Raw genomic sequence first — 22,868 nt, forward strand, 5'->3', positions numbered from 1 at the left:
AGTAAGAGCTTTGGAGTCAAATTCTTATTCTACTACTTAACTAGTTGTGCCCTTGGGCAAGTTGCTTGCTCTCACATAATCTGTTTCCTCATCTAAATTGTGGATTCATGGTAGAATCTATGGTTTCTGAGTGAAATCCGGTTTTATTATCAATACTAAATTATGTAATGCATATGTATTACTGAATGACATTCCAGGAACAAAATGAGTGCTTGGTAAATTTAGATTAGTTTAGCTATCAGATGATGTGTAAGGTGATAGGAATGACCTAAAAGATTTAAGGCAGTGGGGAATGAGACTCTCCCATCAATGATGGCCCAGTCAAATTGAGCACTCACTGCCAGGCTCTTAAAACAGGATAAAGACTCTGATTGGGTGCAGTGGACAAAAAAGGAAAAAATAGTTTCCAATAGCCACTTTCGCTAAAGTCACATCCTTAGTCAGGTAGAAAACCTGGCAGTTTGGGCTTTTCCCTTGAAATGAATGCGGCTGTAGATGGTGGCTGTGTGCAGGGTTAGTGATACTTCTTGGAAATGACTTGGACCTCGCCAGAGATATTTGTGAAAATAATAGTGGTATTAGTAGAAAAAGGTGGGAAGACAAGTTAGATTAAATCCTAGTGGGAGAGTTTTTCAGGGAGAACCACATGGGTTAAGGAGGGTCTCAATTCATCATCTAAGTAGTGGTAAGGGCAGGTACCAAATTCAGGTGAGCTGAGGACTGAAAGGTCAAGTGAGAAAATGGCTGCTGTGAAGAAGAGAAAACAGTCACAAAGTGAACTTGTTAGCAGAGTGGGTAAAAGTTTATCTAGTTATTTGAATGGTCCACATAAAAAGGGTTCTTATTCTCTGTTGGAGGGTTTGTAACATGATACTAAAGCCTTGAGAGGTCAATAGTGTCCTAAACTTATTTGATTGATAGAATGTGCATAGCTGACTTTCAGATAAACCCTTTCTATGTAATTCTTAGTAATGTTTGGAGCAATGTTTCCAAAACACAGTGGGAAACAATTGTCTAAGGTCCTTGAAGGAGAAGGGCACAGAAAGCAGGATTAAAGTAGGAGAGGAAAAAGACTCAAGGCTGAGATCAAAGCGGGGAGTTTCAGAGTTTGTGACTGAGAAATGAAAAAAATTCTGATTGATTATGATGGCTTAAGGATGGCTGAGCTTTTTGACAGATGGAGAGATACTATCAGTTTATCTCTCCAAAAGATGAAGCAGAAGAATTGGAAGAGAGGATCACAGGGTATAAGAAAAAAGGACCTCTTGGGGTGGGGATTGCCCTGGAGTAGTCTGTCACGGAATTCCAAAATGTAATTATCTTTTATCCTTAGTTATTAGCTCATTGGTTCCAACAACCTTTGATATAAAGTTCGTAAGCTTTTTAATTTGTGATTTAATTTGTGATTAATTCAATTTAATTTGTAATTAATTTGCTAATGTTTATTAATTAATCAGTTGTTAGAATTACTAAATTCATGTGTTAATAATCACAATACCAAAAGAAGCAGCTTATTGGCCCTGTAAAAATCAATCAAATTGAAAGGTCCTAGTTTTTAAGGGCATATTTTGGAATAAAAAGGATTTTCTAAAATGGAAACCTTTAGTTTGTTTCAGAGAAGGTAGTAAAACACAATATGACCTTTTAAAGGCATATTATATTAGATCTTCTGGTGTTTCCCCCAGTTCTGTTCAGTTCTTGACTTGTGAAAATGAGGTATGTCTCACTTACCTATGTAATAACTTAAAATAATAACTTGTTTTTATTGCTTATTTTCCTTTTTCCTTAAAATTTTTCACCTTGGAATTTTCCCAGTTTGTAACTGTGTTGTCAAGGACAGTTGTGCATGAAGCATTGAAAGTAGATGAATTTGTAAATAACAAATGTGATCCTTTGAAATGAATATACCTGCGACTAGAGCAGTAAAATTTTTCAAAAAAATTGGCTATGTGTTTTTACTAAGGAGGATTTCATTTTATTTAAGAGGATGCTCTGCAAATGTTTGAGGCACTGCTTAATGGTCACTGAAACACATGAAAAGCAAATGGAAGTAAGGCAGTCACCTTCTGCAGAGCTTTTAATAGTTACAGTGAAAAATTAAGGACCACCTGCCATGTTGAATTTTATAAGTATGAATGATACAGCGGTACTTGCCAATACATTCATGAATAAGTGAAAAAAGAAGGGTTTTATATAGTAACACAAACCTTCAAATGGACTTAGTAAAAGACAAGGCTTTTCTTTACTGAGTGGAAAGTTATCTGCTATATAGAAAGGCCTACTGAATGAAACATTTGTCCTCAAATTCCTTTTAATCTGCTGTGAGGTTCTGCCTGTTACCTCACTTGGAATAATGTGCCAATTTTGTAAGGATAAAGAGAATTTTATCCTCTTTTCGTTCCCTTAGCTTCTTGATGCAGCATTTCCTTGAATTTCACAGTACCTGCCTGTTTTTAGCAGCTCTAATTTCAGACTATCACTTTCCTGGACTGAAGTGTAAAAACTGATATTCTCATCTCCTTGATGGAGAATATTCAAGAAATGCAATCCCAGTGAGAATGTTGTTTACTAATGGATATTTCTTTCTCCAGGCATCTTTAAAAATTCTGTTTCAGTTTCAACTCTTTAATACCTACTGTTCTTGACGAAAACGGATTGAAAATGTCTGGTATCCATGGAGGAATGCTTTTGGGTAGCATATTTCTTTTGTATTAGATATTATAAGTGGCTATTGTTCACAACTCACACCTTGGTAGTTTGAGTTATTTTTCTTTGCTCCTCCCAAATATTTTCTTCACCGTGTGACAGTGTAGAACTGAAGTGCAAGAATTATGAGAGGCATAATGGGGCTTGATTTTGTTGGGAGTTTATGCTTTGCTTTCCAAAGCTAATTGGGTATTGTTCTGATGGATTGAAAAGATTTAAATGGAAATAATAATAGATTTTTAAAACATTATTAGGGATTGAAATTTGGTAACTAGTGGCAAGTTATTCAGTTCTTAGCACTAAACAAGAATGGTTTAGTTAGTGTGCAGGAGGGTAAAAAAACAGCAGAAACTTCTTACAGTTTTAAACTCTGTTTTAAGCAAATTGTTACTGTGAAATATGTTGATTATAACTTATTTCTAAAAATACTGATAGAGGATCTGATAGGTAAAATTTTCCAAATCTCCAAATTTCATAACTTTGATGTGTGTCTAGGCTGTTTAGTTATTTTAGTTGTATACAGAAGTGAAATTTTACTAAGGGGCTCATCACTGTAATTTCAGGAACTCTTCGAAAGCCGTTTCCCTTTTTTGTTATCTCATTCTAGTGATGACGGTGACACTCGTTCTGTTGTTATTATTAATAGCTCCCCTTTCACTTATGAAAGGGTCCTGGTTTGGATGATAAATTATGTAATCACTTTCCATGCAAAGTATTTGGCTCCCTCTTTTTCACACATTTTATATGTTTCTAAAATAATCACTTTTTAAATTGTATTCTGGCATATTTTAGCTTTTTAAAATATAAAGCTGTTGTTAACTACCATCTCCAAAATAAAATTTATGTCTGTGTAACTGGTAGTATATCCTTTAACAAAAGTCATTATGATGCCCTCGCATTAAGTTATTAAACTGTGACTCATGTCTTCATAGTCTATGATAGAAACTGACTATAATTTTTTGGAGTCAAATTTAGAGCTGAAAATGTAGAGTGTCTTAAAGGATTACATACCAAATGCAACTAAATGGGAGGAAAAATTATGTTTTGGAGAAAGAGGCAATTCAACTTTTTTCCTTCTCTGGAATTAATGTGCATTTAGAATGAACTTGCATGAAGGCAGATTTGATTTTCATATTTTATTAAATATTTAAGTTCTGATCATACTGCCAACTAACCCATGTGAAACATAATTTTAGCCTGGACAATGCTGATAGATCTCTTTTTCCAATATTACTTATATTAATATAAATGTCTATTTATGATTGTATTTACTCAGTTATATTGAATATAAGAGTTTATGCTCTTATTTCCATTTCTATGTGGAATGGTTAGCGAATGTACATATACACTTGTGAAATGATTAGAAAATTACACTTGACAGTAATCATATGCCAAAGTGTGGAGTTTATACTAAACAGCGCAGGACTTTGGCAGAGATTTAGATCCAGAAAAAAAACACTACTAGAAACAGAACTGGATTCAGAAACTGATGGCTGGATTCTAAGGCCACACTTACTGTTTAGTAACATTATAAATTAGCATAAATTACTTAGTATCTCTGAGCCTTCTCTTTCATCATCTGTCAAATGAAGGAAATTTGTTACCCGCTTATCTCATAGGATGTCATGAAGACACTCTTACCTATTGTAAATCAAACTGCATTTTAATTTCCAATATTTTAGTATCAAATCTGTTAGTGTGTGCTAGATAATTGGAAAATGTAAGAATGGAGACTGGGGAACATCTAGTAAATGTCTCTTGAGTCTGTCTCCCAGAGATCTACTGAATGTTCAGTTCTCTATAAAGAAACTCGGGCATCCTGTTACAGTGCGCTGTCATCTCTCTGCTGAATCATTGCTGCAGCCTTCTCCCTGTTCTCTTTTTCTGCCTCCTTCTAATCCATTGTAGTTAGAATGGTATATTTTTTAATAAGTACAGTCAGTTACAATATGTGTTTCTGCTGTATAGCACAATGTCCCAGTCATGCATATACATACATATTTTCATATTCTTTTTCATTAAAGGTTATTTATTACAAGAGACGTATGCTATACAGAAGAAATTTTTAAAAATCTTTTTTTATATATAGTGGCTAACATTTGCAAATCTCAAGTCCCAAATTTATCCCTTCCAACCCCCTTTCCTGTAGTAACCATAAGATTGTTTACTATGTCTGCGAGTCTGTTTCTGTTTTGTAGATGAGTTCATTATTGTCCTTTTTTTTTTTCTTTTCCTTTTAGATTCCACATATGAGTGGTATCATACAGTATTTTTCTTTCTCTTTCTGGCTTACTTCACTTAGAATGACAATCTCCAGACCCATCCATGCTGCTGCAGATGGCATTATTTTATTCTTTTTAATGGCTGAGTAGTATTCCATTGTATAAATATAAATTCCATTTTATTCTCTTTTATGGCTGAGCACTAAATGCAACTCTTAGCCTAGCACTCTCTTTTTAAAATCCTTCAATGGGCCTTCTATTCCTCTTAGAATTTAAAAAAATCATAATTCTTAACTCCTGCCCCTGCATCTTTTTCCAGCTTCACCACTTGTTTCTCTTTCCCATGTGTTCTCCATTTCAGCCCTTTGACATTCTGTCATTGTCTGAAATGTGCCATCATCTTTTCTCTCTCTGCTCTTTCTTCCCTTGTGAATAATCTCTTTCCACTCTCTTCTGACTATTTCGTCCTTGTTCTGCAGGCATCAGTCATACCAGAAGAGATGTCACATATCTCTGTTCCTACTCTTCTCTGAACACACCATGCTTATTAGAACTGCTTGTGTAATTACTGGTCTTCTGCTGGACTGAGGGCTCGGTGAGGACAGCGTCTCTGTCTGTCTTTTTTCCCACAATGTCTACCGTTCTTCACATAACAAGTACATAAGTAGTTTTGAAAATATTTGTTGAACGAATGAATCAGTGAGTAACTATACAGGAAGACAGTACCATAAACAAGATGAACTGTGATAAACATTTGACATGGGGTTGCGGGGATCGGAGTGTCAAAAGGATAATGGACAGGAATTAACTTGATATGAGAAGTAGAGGAAAGTAGAAACTCCAGGTTTCCTGTTGTGGTAGTTCAGGGTGTGTTTTATTTCCTTTTTCCCTTTTGGACTTATTTAAGTTTGGATCAGATTTATAAGTGGAGACCCTCATATGTAGCTGGAGATTTGAAATAGGGGCACTGATATGGGAGAAGGGATGGTGGTAGTAACAATAGTTCTGTCAGCTTAAAACTATAGAGCGGTTTTTTGTTTTGTTTTTTTTTTTAGTTTTTTAAAGTCTTCTTTTAACAGAAATTTCCAATGAGGTTAATTTCTAAGCAAATCATCTAGAGCTTTAGCTGAAGAACTTTGAAGAAAAACTAAGTTTATGAAAGATAAAACTAACTTTTATAAGAAAATTATGTTCTATTTTTCTTTTAAAATATTTTAAAAACTTTAGCCATGATCCTTTTTAAAATTTTGCTTAGTTAGGACACAGCTTCATTAACAAGGATATACCTAGGACTCAGAGTGAAACTGACAGCTACCTGTTTGTAGTAAGGCAAGGTTTCTTAACGGCAGCACTGTTGACGTTTTGTGCCAGATCATTCTTTGTTGTGGAGAGCCGTGTAGGACGTTTCGCAGAATCTCTGATGTCTGCCTACTAGGCGCCAGTAACATCACTCCCTCCTCTCCATTATAGTTATGATAATAAAAAAATTCTGCAGACATTGTGAAATGTTTCCCATGGGCAAAGTCATCCCTACTTGAGAAGTATTGCGCTGGAGAATTAAAAAGTATACCCCTGTGCCATTGATAGGAAAACTTCATAATGTATGGAGCCTTGTAACGCCCATGTAAATTATTTCCAGATCTTTATTTGGTGATTATTAACAAAGTACAAAGGACCAATGTCACTACTCTCAGATATTGCTAGGAAGGGGCAAGTGGTGGGGACTCTGGGCTACTTGTCTCCGAAAGCAAAGACATCTAAGGAATGGAGTAAAGGATGGGAATGTAAGAAAGGAAAGGACAATTAATTTGTGTTTTAAGGATCTGCCTCAAAGTTGGAAGGAGAGAGAATGTATGAGTCTGCTTGAATCTTTGATCTGGGACAGACCTGGGGGGCCTTCAGTTACAGGGAGTGTGCTTATGTATATGTATAGCCTTCTTTATTTTTGTTCAAATGCATTGGTATGGAAGACAGTGAATGTTTGTCTTATAAAGGAAGGACCTGATTTTCCAGAAAATTAGCCACATATATTCCTGTAAGTGGGAGAAGCATCTTTGGCCTTCTGTTCTCACACATTATATCAGTTGTTTTCTCAAAGGTTTCATGTCAGTTGTTTGGCTGCAGACTACCAGTGTTGTATTAGTATGTGAAAATGAAACCACAGTGTGTCACTTGATGACTGCTCGTGATGGTACAGCATGCTTTCTGGAGTGTGTTCTCTCTCTCTCTCTCTGTGGCCTTGTTATCATCTGTTATGAGAAGGCCCTACCTCTTCTGTCTAACTTCTCCCAAATCCATGTATCATAAATGTCTTATAATTAAGGTTCTGTTGGGCATACTGGCCAAGAGAAGTCAGTATACTGCGATTTTTGTGTGTGGGTTTTTTTTTTTCCTTTTGTGGTCATGAAGGAAGAGAATGGTAGCTTTCATTTTTCTTAGTTGTCTTTAGAAAAACATTGTCAGACTTTGCAGATGTGGGTGGAAAGCAGACTGATATCAGATTGTATATGGATGCTTTCATCACTGTTAAAGGTGGCAAAGAAAAATATGAACTGACTTGAAAAATAAGTTGTATTATCATAGAAATCTATTCTTTTTTCATTACTCCCCCTCCTTTTTTTCCAGTGAATGTTTCATTTGTAATAGCTGCCTACAAGATATTAGAACTTTTCTTGACCCTTTCATATCTCTGAGTTTTTATCAGTCTGTCTTATGTTGCTTTGTTTTGGTATTACATGGCAAGTCGCACAGATTGAAATGTGTGCTTGGTATATTCACTTCCACTGTAGAGTACAGGGTGGAGCTGTGTCTTTACCTAAATAACATATAAACAAAATAAGTTTATCCAGACCAAAACAGCAGAAGGGGAAATGGGTTAATTTTCAGATGAAGATTTTTCTAGAATAATATTTTAAAGACTCTGATACACATAATTTCTTTAGTTGTTGAAACTATTAAAGGAATTGCTAAGTCGAAACTTTCATACAATAAGGTATAAGATTTATATCCTGATGTAGTTAAACAGGTTGTTTGTAAAAATATTGGGGAGTATTTCAAAAGTTTTTGTATGTTTTAGTAGAAGCAAAATTATCTTAATTAGGAAAAGGTAGTTGTCTTTACTATGTTAACATAATAATGATAATTATAATATTAACTGACATGGGTAGAGTACTGACTATTGCTAGGTACTATTAGATAAATTCTTTATTTTAGTCCACACAGCAATCCTATTAGGAAAAAACTATTGTTATTCCTAGGCAGTTTTCTATTTAGTGGTCTAGTGGTAGGTGTAGCATTTGAATATAGATAGGGTTTGAACTTAAAGTGTTTGGCTCCATAGCCTGCATTTTTTAAAGGCTGTCTTCTGCTGTTCTGTAAACTTTTCCTTAGCCATCAATACATATTCAAATAAACAAATATTTTCTATTTTGGCAAATAAAGTTGCAATTTATATAAATACACATAAAACACCAACATACTGGACAGTAGTGTTTAAAGACTTGCTTAGTGAGGCATGACACTCAGAAGGGCCAAATTCCTGTGAAATATAAAGGAAATAGAGTTAACTTTGTTAAATTTACCTGGAAGAATATGAAAACTGTCTTGCAAAGTTGTGGTGATGCTCTTATGTACCCAGAACGAGATAGATGGATGGACAGATAGATAGATACAGAGATACAGAGATTCAGAGATAGAGATAGAGATCTTGAGTCTGCAGTGTTTAATTATAGTAACAAGAAGAGAGAGGAGAGACTCAGTTGCCAAAACCAGAGGTCAAATATGGCTTCACTAAGGAGGTGTGGTTGGAAATTTTAGCAAATAAATCTGTAATAAATCTCCTTCAGGAAGTTCAGCACCACAAAGTTTACGCCATAATATGAGTATCTCTAAATTTGAAAAAAAAAAAGCTCTAGTTTAATACCTTTTGTGGGACCCCATGTTATTTTAGTGCTTTCTGTTGGCTGAGAACTCAGTAGTCTACTATCTTGTTATTTCTTCTGACATTTGATAAATTCTTCTTTATTTATTATGTTATTTCTCTCTGAGAATTAATAGTAGGAGTACTTATGAAACACTGAGGTGTGCTGTAAAAGGATTTATTCCTCTGTATGTTAGTCTAATATGTAAAATGAGATTTGGAGTAAATTTTTTTTTTTTTTACCTTTTACAAAACCACACACAACAGTATATTAATCCAACTGTAAATGGTGTACTTATGTTAAGCTTGTGATTCTTCAGAAGAGACTGCACTAGAAGAAAAGGGAGAGTTAAAAATAGAGGATGAACCTTTGTCATCCTAGGGAAATAACTTTGGGGATGTTGGTGAGCCCTGAGAGCTAAAAATACCCCTAATTTTGATAGTGTCAGTCAAGTTCACTAATTAAATTATCTCCATAACACTATGTGATAGCCTATGTGGTTATAAACAGCTGACAAATCAGTGGCATATCAAATTCCAGAGAATTAAGAATACCTATTGAGGGGGAGGGTTAGAGTTTGGGATTAATAGATACACATTACTAAAGATAGTGTAAATAAACAACAAAGACCTGCTGTATAGCACAGGGAACTATATTCAGTTTCTTGTAATGAGCTGTAATGGAAAAGAATCTGAAAAAAATATATGTATAACTGAATTGCTTTGCTGTACACTAATGATGTAAACTGACTAAACTCCAATTAAAAAAAACCAGAATATATATTAATGGCATGATTGAAAAACTATTCCATAGTATTTCCACAAGTTATATTGAATAAACAAAATATTATTTTAAAGTACTGTATACAAGTTTTCCTTCCCTACCAAAGTATTGATTGATTGAAAAGTATTTAACTGTAGGATTTGGTATTTCCAAAAAGAGCTTGTGTTTTATACTTAATACAAATCTGTTTTCCACTTGACTAAATTCTTAAAGAACGAATTACATGGAGCATTTGGATTTTAAGAAATGATAAGCCTTTTAGAGTTTTCTGTTAAATTTGTTATTTTTTGCTTTTGATATTTAAGCAATGAAGTAGAATTTTGGATTATGTTAACAAAATTAAATATGATATAGTGAAAAGTGTGATGTCTATTAGTTCATTTCAAATATAAATTACTATAACTATATATTGACTATGTCAAAATACATAGGTATTATTTATTGCATTATTATGTGTCACAACTAAATATTTGAATGTAAAAACTAACTATCCACCCTAATCTAGACAGACAGCTATTTTGACAATTCTTTTTAAGAAACATACACTCTAAATTGTAAGTCTTCTAAAATTTAGAATAAGGTAATATATTTTGAGAATTCTCTATTCCCTTTTGCAGTATAACTTTATTTCAAAGAGTAATGAAAGAATTAATTTAATAAAAATTAATAAATTTATGATATAGATATTAAAACAATGTCATTATATGAACTTACTTAACTATGATAATTTCCATGTAAAAATTATAATGTATAACTAATCATACTAAATAGCATTCAGATTATTGGAACTACATTTCATTAACAACAGAAAACTACGTAGAAGTTTAGACAAACTGCATGCCATTTGGGGCTATAACTTGGATGGAAAATGTCTAAAGCAAAGATATAATAAAGATAACAGATAAAGAGCAATGTACCTTGATAAAAAATGTTTCCTCTGAATTCTGTTTTTGCAAGATATTTTATAGCACTCAATATTGCCTATTTGTATGATAAGAGAAGGATTTTGTTTTGGGAAAATTCAAGAACTTTATTGGCACTGTGGCTAGATATATTCCATTAACATCTGTAGTTTGAAAAGATTCACCTTTTAGCCATACTTAAAGGACTACTAATTTAAACTACAAAATGACGATGTCCAAAAATGACAAAAGGAATAGTCATGTTCTTACAAGGTTTGGACTCTCTCCTTTTATAATTATTGGCATTTAGCAAGGATCACCCTTGGTTCTTGTTATGCCATAGGTTTTATGTTCATTATGGTAAAATGAAATAGAAGTACATGAAAAATTTCAACCACCAGATACCTCATTTTCCCATCGGCATCCATTCACTCACAGAGGTATTTATTTCACAAATTCTTATACAGTTTTTGATTATCCCTAAATTACATAAGAATAAGTCAGTCACACCTTAGTGTTTAGACATTCTGTTTGTTTAAACATACATACAATTACTATTCTTATCAGTCTTTTGTTGAACATTTACCCAAAACGTAATTCAACTTAAATGTTGAAAAAAATCTATTCCAAAAAATCGTTGTCTGACCTTTTCCATCTGGTTTCCATCTGTGACAATATGTCTTCATTATCTGTCATCTGCTTTTCTTCTGTATGTTCTTGACCATTTCATTTGGATGTGGTCTTTGAGTGATCTTTTTCTTCCTTATTATCTGTATTCTGATTAGTATAAATTGGTGTTTCTAAACCTTTAGGTAGGTTTTGAGATAATTTGATTCTAATTAATTAGGAAGATTTAATGCGTTATTAGCTCATAATTAGCTATTATATTATAGCACCATTAGTGTAGAAATAGAATCAATCATTATATTGTTTATTTTTTACTTTGTAAGAACTTTAAACAAATTTTTCATTTACATTACTATCCTTTTCTGTGCAAAAACCATATTTCACTTCTAAATTTCTCAGTTATTTCAGGTTGACATATGTGGGCATATATGTGTTGAGTCTGATACTTTGTAGTGTTGACTTTTACTTTTCCTGAGCTCACTATTAATGTTAAGGTACTTCACATTTTTATCCAGTTTTTCTGTCAGATTTAAATTTTGACTTGAAAAAAAGTGAATTGTTATAAGCACATATAAATAGGCTTTAACCCTTGGTTTTGTTATACCCCTCCCTCCCATAGGTTGTAGGCAAAACAAATTAATTTGAGACATATGAAATTGAATGGAATAACACAAATGTGTAGAAGGGTCTGTGGGTATGCATGTGTGTTTGTGCTCATAATAAAAGAAAAGATGTAATAGCCCATTATATTTAATTAGTTTTTTTGTTCACTCTACAATAATTGCTTTTAAAATTTAAAAAAGAGCCAGTTAGAAATAAATTAAAATCATTTCTCATAATGTAAAGCATCAGTGACATTTCTGTGTTTTCCAGTAGAAATGTTAATTATAGGAATTTATTTTAAAGGTGGCCTCTCTAGTTCCAAATTACTAACAGAAATGAAAACATTTGTGTACTCTCTAGAATATGGGAATTTTAGATTATCTAAAGCTAGAATATTCTTGTTTTTGAGTTTGAATAGATCATATATTTAAAGAAAAATGGTCTTCTTTAAAAATATGGGTGGCTGTTATTCTTTACATTTTTGTTTGGAAAAGAGCCCTACACTGAAAGTTTACTTATGACTTATAATTCATTATTTAGTAATTTGTTTCTCTTGGACCTTCCCTCTCCCATGTTCAAAGAAAGTGCTCTAAATTATACTCCTGTAAAATATTTTGCATCTCATTTATACATTTATTCATATTACTGTGTTAAGAATGCTCATAGAATCATGTTAGAAATCACCTAGAACATTAATCTAAACATGACTGCAACTATTTCCCTGGTCAGCATACTAGAGAACTCTTTAAGAGTGCAAGCGCATGAAATGTCTTTTCTTACTAAAGTAGCCGGGACTGTACCACATTCTACTAAGAATATACCAAGTCATTTCCACTGAATTGAAAAATTTACTAAATGATGTCAGTGAATTAACGTTTGCTAAGTGGGATAGCTATTACCAGATGCCTACTGCTAGAATGAAAAAAGATCCTTTCATTTAGTAAATGTAGGTTAACCTCCTGCTATGTGCTAGACATTGTGCTCGGCTTTGGGATCCATGGATAATATTATAATCCTTTCCTTGAGGTGCTCACAGTGAGCTGGAGGAGGGACACATGAAGAAATAATTATGGCAGTGTTAGTTAATGCCACCATTGTGGTCTGTTGTTCAGACCAGTTTGTACTGCCTCCTATGAGGTTTTAGGAGGTCAGGAAATATGGAGGAGGTAAAGCTGGTAACTGATTCATGGCAGATGAATTAGTTATTCTAGATAAGATGTCTTTTTATGTATCTAACACAGTTCTTTCTAAAGGCTTTATTTAAAAGCATTAAATCTAGGAAGAGGGAGGGCATAGCTCAGTGGTAAAGTATGTGCTTAGCATGCACAAGGTCCTGGGTTCAATCCCCAATACCTCCATTAAAAAATTAATAAATAAACATAATTACCCTCCAAAATAAAAAAAAAGTATTAAATCATATTCTAGTAGTACCAACATTATATTTTCGCAAAATGGCGTGTGTGCAAAGCAGCTAGGATACAGATAGACCGTGGAGATAGAAATTAGCTTGGTGTGGAGATAGAAATTAGCAGCGAACTGGTTTTCTGTTATGAAGGAGTAGAAAGTATGGGAATCCAGTTAGAGAATTCTTACTGTTTTGTTTCTCTGTAGCCATTTCATGTGTCTAACAATTCCTTTATCTCATGTGTATGTATATGTATATGTATGTGTCTGCTTGCTCTGTGTATGTGTATTGTCAGCTCCTATTTTGAAAAAAGGTTGAGCTCAACAACATCACTTGTTGTAAGGGCTCATTCTGCCTGTTATTTTCTTTTATTTCTAAGAATTAAGGATTGAGTGAATCTCCTCATTCTCCTGATGCATCTTTTTAAAATGTCCTGCTTCAGGGTAAACTGATTTCTTTATGATCTTCAGAAAATTTTCCACTGACATAACAGAAATGATTATTTATTTCCCCACATGTTCAAACTGCCTTAAACTGCTTTAGGGTTATTTGCTTCACAAGACTTAGTATTGATCCACATTTTATAATGGACTAAATAAGGGGAAAATAGTCTTCATGAAATAGCTAGAAAGATTGCCTTAACTGATGATTTTGTTTTAATCATTTTTGATACTATTGCAGAAAACTGGTTGTGAAAAGCTCATTTCTTAGATTGCTTGAAATGGAAAGTCTACTCTTTATTTTAAGAAATTAAAATGAAATTAATTCTTTTCATTTTGGCTATAAATCTCCCAAACTTTTTCTGCATATGTATAGCTTTAAATATATTGTAGGAGAGAAACCAATTATTGATGAATCACTCACAAAATTGTCTAATTTTAATTCTTTGAATTTAACTGAAAATATTCACTTTATTAAATATAAAGTAGTCTCAAACATTTGTAATTATATATGTATTTCTTGTCCAGCTGAAGTTTTTTGAACTTGAAATAACCTGCTCTTACAGAATATTCTGATATTGCCAGATCCACTGTTTGCCTCATTGAAAAACAAGCCAATAATTGCCACAAATAGCTCTCCAGTTTAAATATAATTGGTCAATAATATGTACCTACACACATTTCCTGCGTGTCTACCTACACTGAGTAGTTTTCTCACTTTACACTGATGAAATGCTACAGCTTTGACAGGAAAGGTGACTTTTGAGTCTATGTTCACCACTGAAATAGGAGATAATTAAGCACATTGTAAAAGATAAAAATTAGGGTACAATATTTACAATTTATGTAAGTAATTTCCTATGAAAAATCAGAAACTTAATTAGCTTAAGCACATAATTGACATAATTATCCATACCATTTGATGTTAGGTCAAAAAAGTAATACACAGTATTGAGAGATCATACTTGTCTTTTAGCAGATATGACTTTGGTCCATTGTCTAGCACAATGCAAAGTGTAGGTAAACAATAATTATTTAGTTAGGGAATTAATGTGTAATATGACTATTTTTGCCTGATAATTAATTGTGTTTGTTATTTGCATACACATCTGACAATGGGGAAGTGTTCAGTGTTTGTCAAGGTTAGAAAGTAGAGTGGGACCACAACTGGAAGCATGGAAGTTGCCATTGTGAAATAATCATGATAGTGTACTATTTATTGAGTTCTTATTCTCCGCCAGGTGTTGTGCTAAGTTGTCCACATGAATCATGCACTTTACTTCACAACAGTCTTAGGAGGTAGTCTTATTTGGCTTCCCTATTTTAGCTGTGGAAAAACTGGGTTCAGAGAACTTAAACAAATTTACACAGCTATTACATGCTGGAGGGGACTTCAGACTCATAATTTATGTAAAGGACAAGTGGTATGGTCTTTTCAAGATTGTTGAGGTAATACCCTGTGTGGTGAAATTAACAATGTCATTCAGAATATGAATTTTATCTTTTAAGAAATGTTTTTAATATGGTTATGTTAAAATGAGTATTGATCTTTCAAAATATCTCACTCAGATATTTTACATCATGTTTTGTAAATAAGGCTTTCATTATCTGACCTTTCTTGCTATGTTTTCAAAACTGTGAGGAATAATTTAGCATAATAAGAAACAATAATGAAAACTGAAATTATAAAATGCATGGTATTATGATAAATATGAGAGAAATATTTAAAACAGAAACTTGACAGTGGCATAAATTCTAGAGAAAATTGTACTCCTTGTCTGAAATCTTCTTAAAACCAGTTACTGTTTAAAACTTACTGCAACCTCTTATTCATAATAACACACCCTCAAGGAAGTCTTTTAGTGAAATAAAATAATACTGTGTCATAAATAAGCCACATTTTTTTAGTTACTACAAATAAATAATGTAATGTTTGGTTAGCTGGCCTCCCCTAATTTAAGTGTTTTTCATCCTTGGAAACCCCATAGTTATACTATTTTGCTATAGACTTGAATTAAGGTCAAGATTATTTATTTTAGTTCATTTCCAGTGGGGTTACTAAATCCTGAGATTTCATAGTTATTTATGTTTTGTATCTGTAGGTTGATCTTTCAGAGTGGACCTATGAGAACAATATTCAGTGAGATACAGAAGGGTCTCATTTCATTTTGAATCTGTTTCTTTATGGGAGTTGATTATGAAGTCATTTACATAATTAAAAAATTCCATTTCTGGATCCTTACCTGTAGGAATCAAAATGAGTGTGCACATCTCTGGGAACACAGACGGGGTTTGACAACAATGTCACAGGGAGAAGTGGAGGTGAATCGCTGAGCAGAGGGATCCTTGACACGGTGCCTGCCACTGCCTGTCAGGGCTGCGTGCGAGACAGGGCAGCCCTTTTAGAACCTGTCTTTCACACTCTTGCTGAGACACCACTGAAAGACCAAGCGGGTGTGAGTTAGCACGTGTGGTTTGGGGGTGGTGATAAAATGGTAGAAATATATGTGCTTTTAAAGATGGCATTTCAATGAAAACAGTTGTATGAGAATTTAACAGCTGGATAACCAATTACTGCATTACTGTTAAAACAACCTTTTGCAGATTGAAATATAAAAAAAATGAGTGTCAGTAGTTCTTAATAATTAATAACAAGAAGACAAGGACACTGAAATCCAAGAATGTGAAATGGCTTTTTCCAAGTTGCTTGCCAGTAAGAGGGGGAGTGAATTTGAACACAGTTCTTTTGAATTAAAATCCGGTTCTCTTTCACTTTATCACATTATTTCTTTAACATAGGCTACTGTTAAAAAGGGGAAAAAGAAGATAAAAACATTTTGAATAATCTAACTTGGCATTGTTTTTTTTACTCTTTATAAAAAATTGTTTTGGTAATGAGGTCAGAATTATGGTGAGATTCTGGTAAAATAGTGAGTATTTTAATGCCAGACCTCAGCAAAAATCCTAGCATATTTCAAGCTGATAATTTAATAAAGAAGAAAAAACTGTTTACACAATGCTTTGTTTTCTGTCCTTTTGTAGTCTAAATCTTAAAAATAAAATTCTTAAATGCTTTTTATTTTACCTGTTTCTTTTCCACTATATAGCGTCAATAAAATAGTAAGTACTCAATTAAATAACACAAATAAATACCACACATATACACACACACATATATATAAAATGCCCCGAAATTAATTTTTGTTTTCTTTTTAGTTTTAAAAATCCCCAAATTATTTTCAGCACTTGAGCACCTGTTATCACAAACTTTGTATTCTGCATCATTTTTTTTCCCTAAAGTCTTACAAGTTAGTTGTAGGGTAATAGGATGGTGCTTCACAAACTGTAATATACTCGTTGTGTCTTGTTTTTATCCTCCCTGCCTGCTGTTCATTCTCAATGTGAAAAATCATAGCATGTCCATGACAGGAGGTCTGCCTTTCAGGCAGACTTTTGTAATTATTCTCACTGAGGCACTGTCAATGGGATTAAAATACAGATTCTGGATCCGTCCATCCCAGATGAGGTCACACTCTGAGCAGTGGGAGTACTATTTCTACAAGCCGTGCTTTCCCCTTTGCATATGGAAGCATAAACATTAATACGACACAGATACTTGAAAGCTCCTCCGGAAACAACTAGTTTTGCCTAAATTAAGTCAAACGTCCATCTGCAATAAATAATAAAAAAAAAAAGGCAACATTCATTAGAATCCCTAACTATGTATGTATGTGGATTCTACAATAATATTAAAGCCCAGAAAGTTTGAATTACAGAACAATCCACTTATAGTTCATAATTAATAAACTCTCTGCAGCTGCATAACTGTGGCCAGAAACAGCTGCAAAGCCTCATGTTTTACACACAGACACATACACATAATTCCTTCAGAAAAAGTTTAATTGTGCTTAAAATCACAGGTCTGGAAACAGAGTAAGGCCTGAGGAAGCTGAGTCTAGTTGAATTCACTTAGCTGCTGGGAGAAGTTCGGTTGGGGGTGGCAAGGAAGGAGACCCGCCCTTGTCTAGCACAGTGATGTGGGTAAAATAAGAACATTTAAGGTCTATTCACATATTCACTTAAAACTAGCTTTGTATATAATGTATCAAAAATCTTCCCTACGTGTAAGCTTGGTATTGATAAGTACCTATTTGAGTTATAAAATTATAACCTAATTTTTATAAGTTATAATTATAAAATTATAAAAGTCAAATATGTAATATGTATTTATAATGTATGTAAATAATGTTAAATTATACATAAATAATATAAAATAATATATAAATATATACAAATATAAAAGTTGCACTTGCATTCCTTGATGACTAATGATTACGAGCATTGTTTTTTGTGTTTATTGGCCATTTATATATCTTCCATATAGAAATATCTATTCATATTCTTTGTGTATTTTTTGATTGGCTCATTAATAAGTTTTAATTTTTTAATTTTTACTTTTAAAAATTACAATTTATTATGTTTCTCAATATTGTCTAACTTTATCTCCCTCATCAATTTTATGGTAGGAATATCTTATATGCATTCTTTACAGAATTTTATAGTCTGAGAAAAGACCTAGAACCTCCAGAGTGGTGATTCTAAATACCTGGAAAGCTTCTAAGATATAGAAACATCCAGGCCCTAATAATGATTCAGTTGTTTTAATAGGGCCAAGACAGTAGTGTCTTTTTCAAAGCATCCCTAATGTGCTGGCGTGGAGGACAGCCAACTAAGATACATATTATCAGCGCCTTAATGTTCAAGACAGGGTCAGCTATGTCTGAGATTAAAGTTGGAGTTTAAAATTTTCAAAAAATGTGCCCATTAAGATTGAGGGAATCTTTATTTGCTGTGGAAGAAATCTAGAAGTATGTGGATTTTCTGGGATAACCAGTTTGTGGGAGAAGGTCCTTAGATGTATGATCAGATAGGGTATCCCCAAACTTACCCTTGTAGGTCATAAACCTAAGGAACCAGGGCAAGTCTGAGTGTCTGTACCCTTGATCAGGAAAAAAATAGCCTATTTCACCTAATTGCTTAGCCTAAAGAGTGGAAGTTTGTCTGTGGTTTTAAGATGGCCTTTAGGATTGTTCATCGAAAACACAGAGTTGTTACACCAGCTCCCTGATTGTAACACAGACTGCCTTATGCAAGTATGTACTCAAAGGCCTGGCACCCCTGTGCTTAAACACTTGATACCCCTTGAAGACAACTATGAGATATGCGATTGTTAGGAGAGTTTAGTTGAGAATCAGAATACAAGGCTTTGGTACCAGCTCTCTCATGTATTTAAATACCTTTGTGTTCAGAATTTTGTTGCTCTTAAGTTATTACTTATAAATGGGAAATTCCACTTTGTGTGTGTGTTTTTTTTAAGAATTTAAATCCCAAATATTATTTGAACCAATTTCATTACAGAGGACAATATTCTTATTTAAAAATAGTTGAAATTAAATACATTCATTTATTTCATTACAGTAGATAATATAGCAGATCTTGGACTTTAGTATATTTTGTAATTAATTTAGTAGACATATTGCATTAGATGATATTATTACTGTCTAGTAAATTCAACTTTCATGTGCATTTTAGATTTTCTTTTCTTTGGGGGCTTTCCATTTAAACAACTGGCTAAGCGAAAACTGGCTTAGTGTATGAAGTCTGACAAGATTATGGTTCTTAGCTCTAGAATAATGAACTTCTGCTGTTTTATTCATTAAGGTCCTGAGGGCTGGGGGAAAAAAAACCAGTCAAAAGAATCAATCCCAAGACTTTGTGGTGTCACTGAAAACTACTATTACTAAAATAATCCCTGAAATATTATTTTTACAAAAGTAATTAAACATCGAAAATAAATTTTATAAATCTTCCCAAACTTCATCAATACAGTGAAATGTTACCTTAAGACAACGTTCAGTTAAAAAAGCAAAATCATCGAAAGGCAGGAAATTCAAATGGTATCTTTCTTATCATTAACTAACTTTACTGTAGTGAACATACTATATTAAAGTTTGCTTGAGTTCAAATGCAGGTGAACAAATTGAGAAATAAAGGAAGAAAAAAAGTTTTAAAACTGCCATTACCCTATTCCTAGAAAATCATTCTTACGTACTTCATTGTGTATAAAAAGAATTTATCTTAGAGGTTTCAGAAGGCACTTGCCTTGAAAAACTTTTTTACTAGTGCCTTTTTGGAAAACCAGCTGCATTTATAGAGACGAGAAATTGCCTTTATTTCCATGGAGGCTTTTGGGAGCCGTTGGAGAGCCTGGGTAAGTCTTCCTTAAGTGGTTGAATCTCAGGTATATCATCACTCCACTCCAGTTTCTCTTACTGAGTATTTTACTCAAGGTATTTCATCTAGATATCTTATCTAAAATTTTAATTTTATGAGCATCTGTTACTTCCTTCTCAAACTTCTTACCACCCAATTGCTCACTACCATCCTAAGAGATACAGCTTCTGTCTTCTCATGTTCTTGGCTTTACTCTTAACACCGTAGCTCCCACGATTTTGTACTTACTTCTTATAAATCTAAATTAATCGTTTCCTTAGAGGTTAAGTGAAAACTGTCTCGTTACAGCTTATTATTTTCAATATTAAATGAACTGAAACAGAATATTACTTCAAAGAAAAATGTTAAGACTTTTATGACCACATTTTTTCAGGGATTGCCTCTCTCATTAGCTATTTAATGATAGCCGTACTTCCAGTCCCATATTTTAGCATACATCTTCAGTGCCAAGTTCATAGTGAAATGCAGGAGACCTATTTAATATCTCTTCTGGAAGGTGTGCTAGGATACTATTTCATAGATTTTGTAAATTAAAGTAATAGATTTAAATTAGTCAAAGGGTATAATCAAAGGCAATAAGGACCCATTGAAAATTCATTTTGGGGTTTGTAAAGCTGTGAGACCCATAGGACAGGTGCCAGACTTTGGCTCGTTCAGCAGTCAAGGCTGGTGGAATAGCATATGGCTGAGTATCAGCAGTCCTGTGTTCTAAATCCAGCTTTAACCTAGACAAACGGAATTATTTGAAGAACTCAGGTTAATTTTGCTTCAAATCTGTTTTCCCATCTGCTAAAATGGTAGCAGAATTGAATGTAATTTGAAAGCTGAGTGATAAGAGTTATAAATTTCTCCACATTAGGTACCATGTGTATTTTACAGATCACATAAGTTGAGCAAGAAATGGACCTCCTTATTTGTGAGAAACGTGGGAGGAAGCCTTTAGTTAGAGGCCTTTATTTGCAATGGGAGGATGAGAATTGTGAGGGTTCCCACTAGGTAGTTTGCTGCCTCCTAAACCTGGAAGCCTTGCCTAGTAGATGTTAAATCGTGTTGCCATCATGTTCCCCATCTCCTTACTCCCTAACCTCGTCTCGCTGCAAAAAGTAAAGCAGTACACATGGTGCCATCAAAGACTGTCAGCGTACACCTCTTCCATCTCTCCCTGTCTCTCTCTCTTTTTCTTGTCTTTCTCTGAGCCTCAGTGTTATCAAGCTGCAGACTGTGAGTAGAGCACTGCCTTCTCTGTATTACAGATGTTATACCTGATCATTGTACTACAGGTAGTACATGGAGCAAGATACAGGGCATACTGAAAGACAGGAGTTTCCATCCTGAGAAATCCCTGCTAAACTCTTTATCCCAGCAGTTAACCATGATTTTCTGTGGCAAGATCTCTTTTGAAACATTTGAAAGGGTTTTTTTTTTTTTATGTTATTTCATAATTGATCTCATTGTCCTCTCTGTGCCTTAGATTTGTAGTAATTGCTACTGAGAACACATGAAGATGCATTAAACTCCTTTGCCTAATGTGTTTGTGAGTGCTCTCCTCTTGTGTGAACTGAGGAAGTCAACTTAAGGCAGCCTGGCTTCTGAGGGCAGTAATGGATCATACATTTATGAAGAGACAGTTGCAGTTCTGTTTACTGTTGAAGTGTAGTCAGTTTACAATGTTGTGTCAATTTCTGGTGTACAGCATAATAGTTCAGCCATCCATGTACATACATATATTTGTTTTTATATTCATTTTCATTATAGGTTACTATAAGATATTGAATATAGTTGTCTGTGCTATACAGAAGAGACTTGTTTCTATTTTATATATGAAAGTTAGTACCTGCAAATCTTGAACTCCCAACTTAAACTATCTTTAAATTTCTGAGTTATCTAAAATATCTAGCCTGTTCATATACGAAAGTCTTATTTTCTTGAAGCTTAAAAGATAATTTGGAGTTCTCAATTGTACCAAATTTTGTATTAAATATTCAGCATGTGAACAAAAGTACAGAATGCCTTGACTTTTTTCCGGAGAATATATCATGTGGTTAAGATAGGATTTTGTTCCCACCCAAGAGTGAAAATGTGATTATGCTCTGGAATAATGCCCAAGTTGGGAACATTAAATAAACTTGAATATAGTACATTAAAAGTTATAACAATTTATTTTAAATACTTACTAATTTTTCTTTATAATTAATTTCTATTAAGTTTGAAGGTCACTGAAACTCAAATATATATTCATTTAATAAATATGGATATGAAGGGTAAATTGTATTTATTTAATATATTCAATGTACAGTACCATCGATCAGTTAAAAATTGTTGAAATAATGAAAATTTAATCTGCCAACTTTTAATTGAAGATAAATATGTAAAATGTCTAGGGATAGTAAATGGTTCCACGTTACTTGATTTAATAACAAGTAGGCTCTAAGCTCTAAGTAAGATCAGCTTTACTGGGAGGTGAGAGAGATGTTCTCTGCCTGTCTGTTCATTGCTGAGAGCAGTTTCTGCGTTCGTGTGACTGTCTTAACCTGGCCTAGTAGGAGAATCCGTCATCATCTCTTTGCAGTTGGTGGCTTTCTCCTTATTTCTGGTTGAGTAGGTTTCTCCTATTCATAGGATTTCATTATTTTTAGTCACAAGGAAGTTCACTTAGTGGAAAGCAACCTTCCTTACAACTTAAATTGGTTGAAACTGTCTCTTAAAGTTTCCTGAAAACCGGAGGGGGATACATTTCTATCATTTCCAGATGCAGATTTTTACATAACTATTATGTCTAGTCAGGAAATAAAATTATTTAATATTTTCAAAATGAACCAAATTAACATGTAAGAAGTTAATTTACAGCTATATTAAATTAAGAAAACATAACTTTGAAGTGTGTTAATGTGAATCAACAAGCAAGTTAATTACTATTGAAATCAAAGTTATCCTGAATTAGATATCCTGAGATTTTGGTCTAAGTA

At 33.5% G+C, this 22,868-nt stretch overlaps 1 protein-coding gene across 2 annotated transcripts in view; it reads left to right on the forward strand.

The window, feature by feature from the left end:
- The window catches only part of LOC102506314 (ephrin type-A receptor 7), an 86,682-nt gene that overhangs the window by 34,586 nt on the left and 29,228 nt on the right, over nucleotides 1–22,868 (forward strand). The gene's annotated exons all lie outside the window — the stretch shown is intronic.

Source organism: Camelus ferus, unplaced genomic scaffold, assembly GCF_009834535.1.
Source record: "Camelus ferus isolate YT-003-E unplaced genomic scaffold, BCGSAC_Cfer_1.0 contig322, whole genome shotgun sequence".
NCBI classification, from domain to species: Eukaryota; Metazoa; Chordata; class Mammalia; order Artiodactyla; family Camelidae; genus Camelus; species Camelus ferus.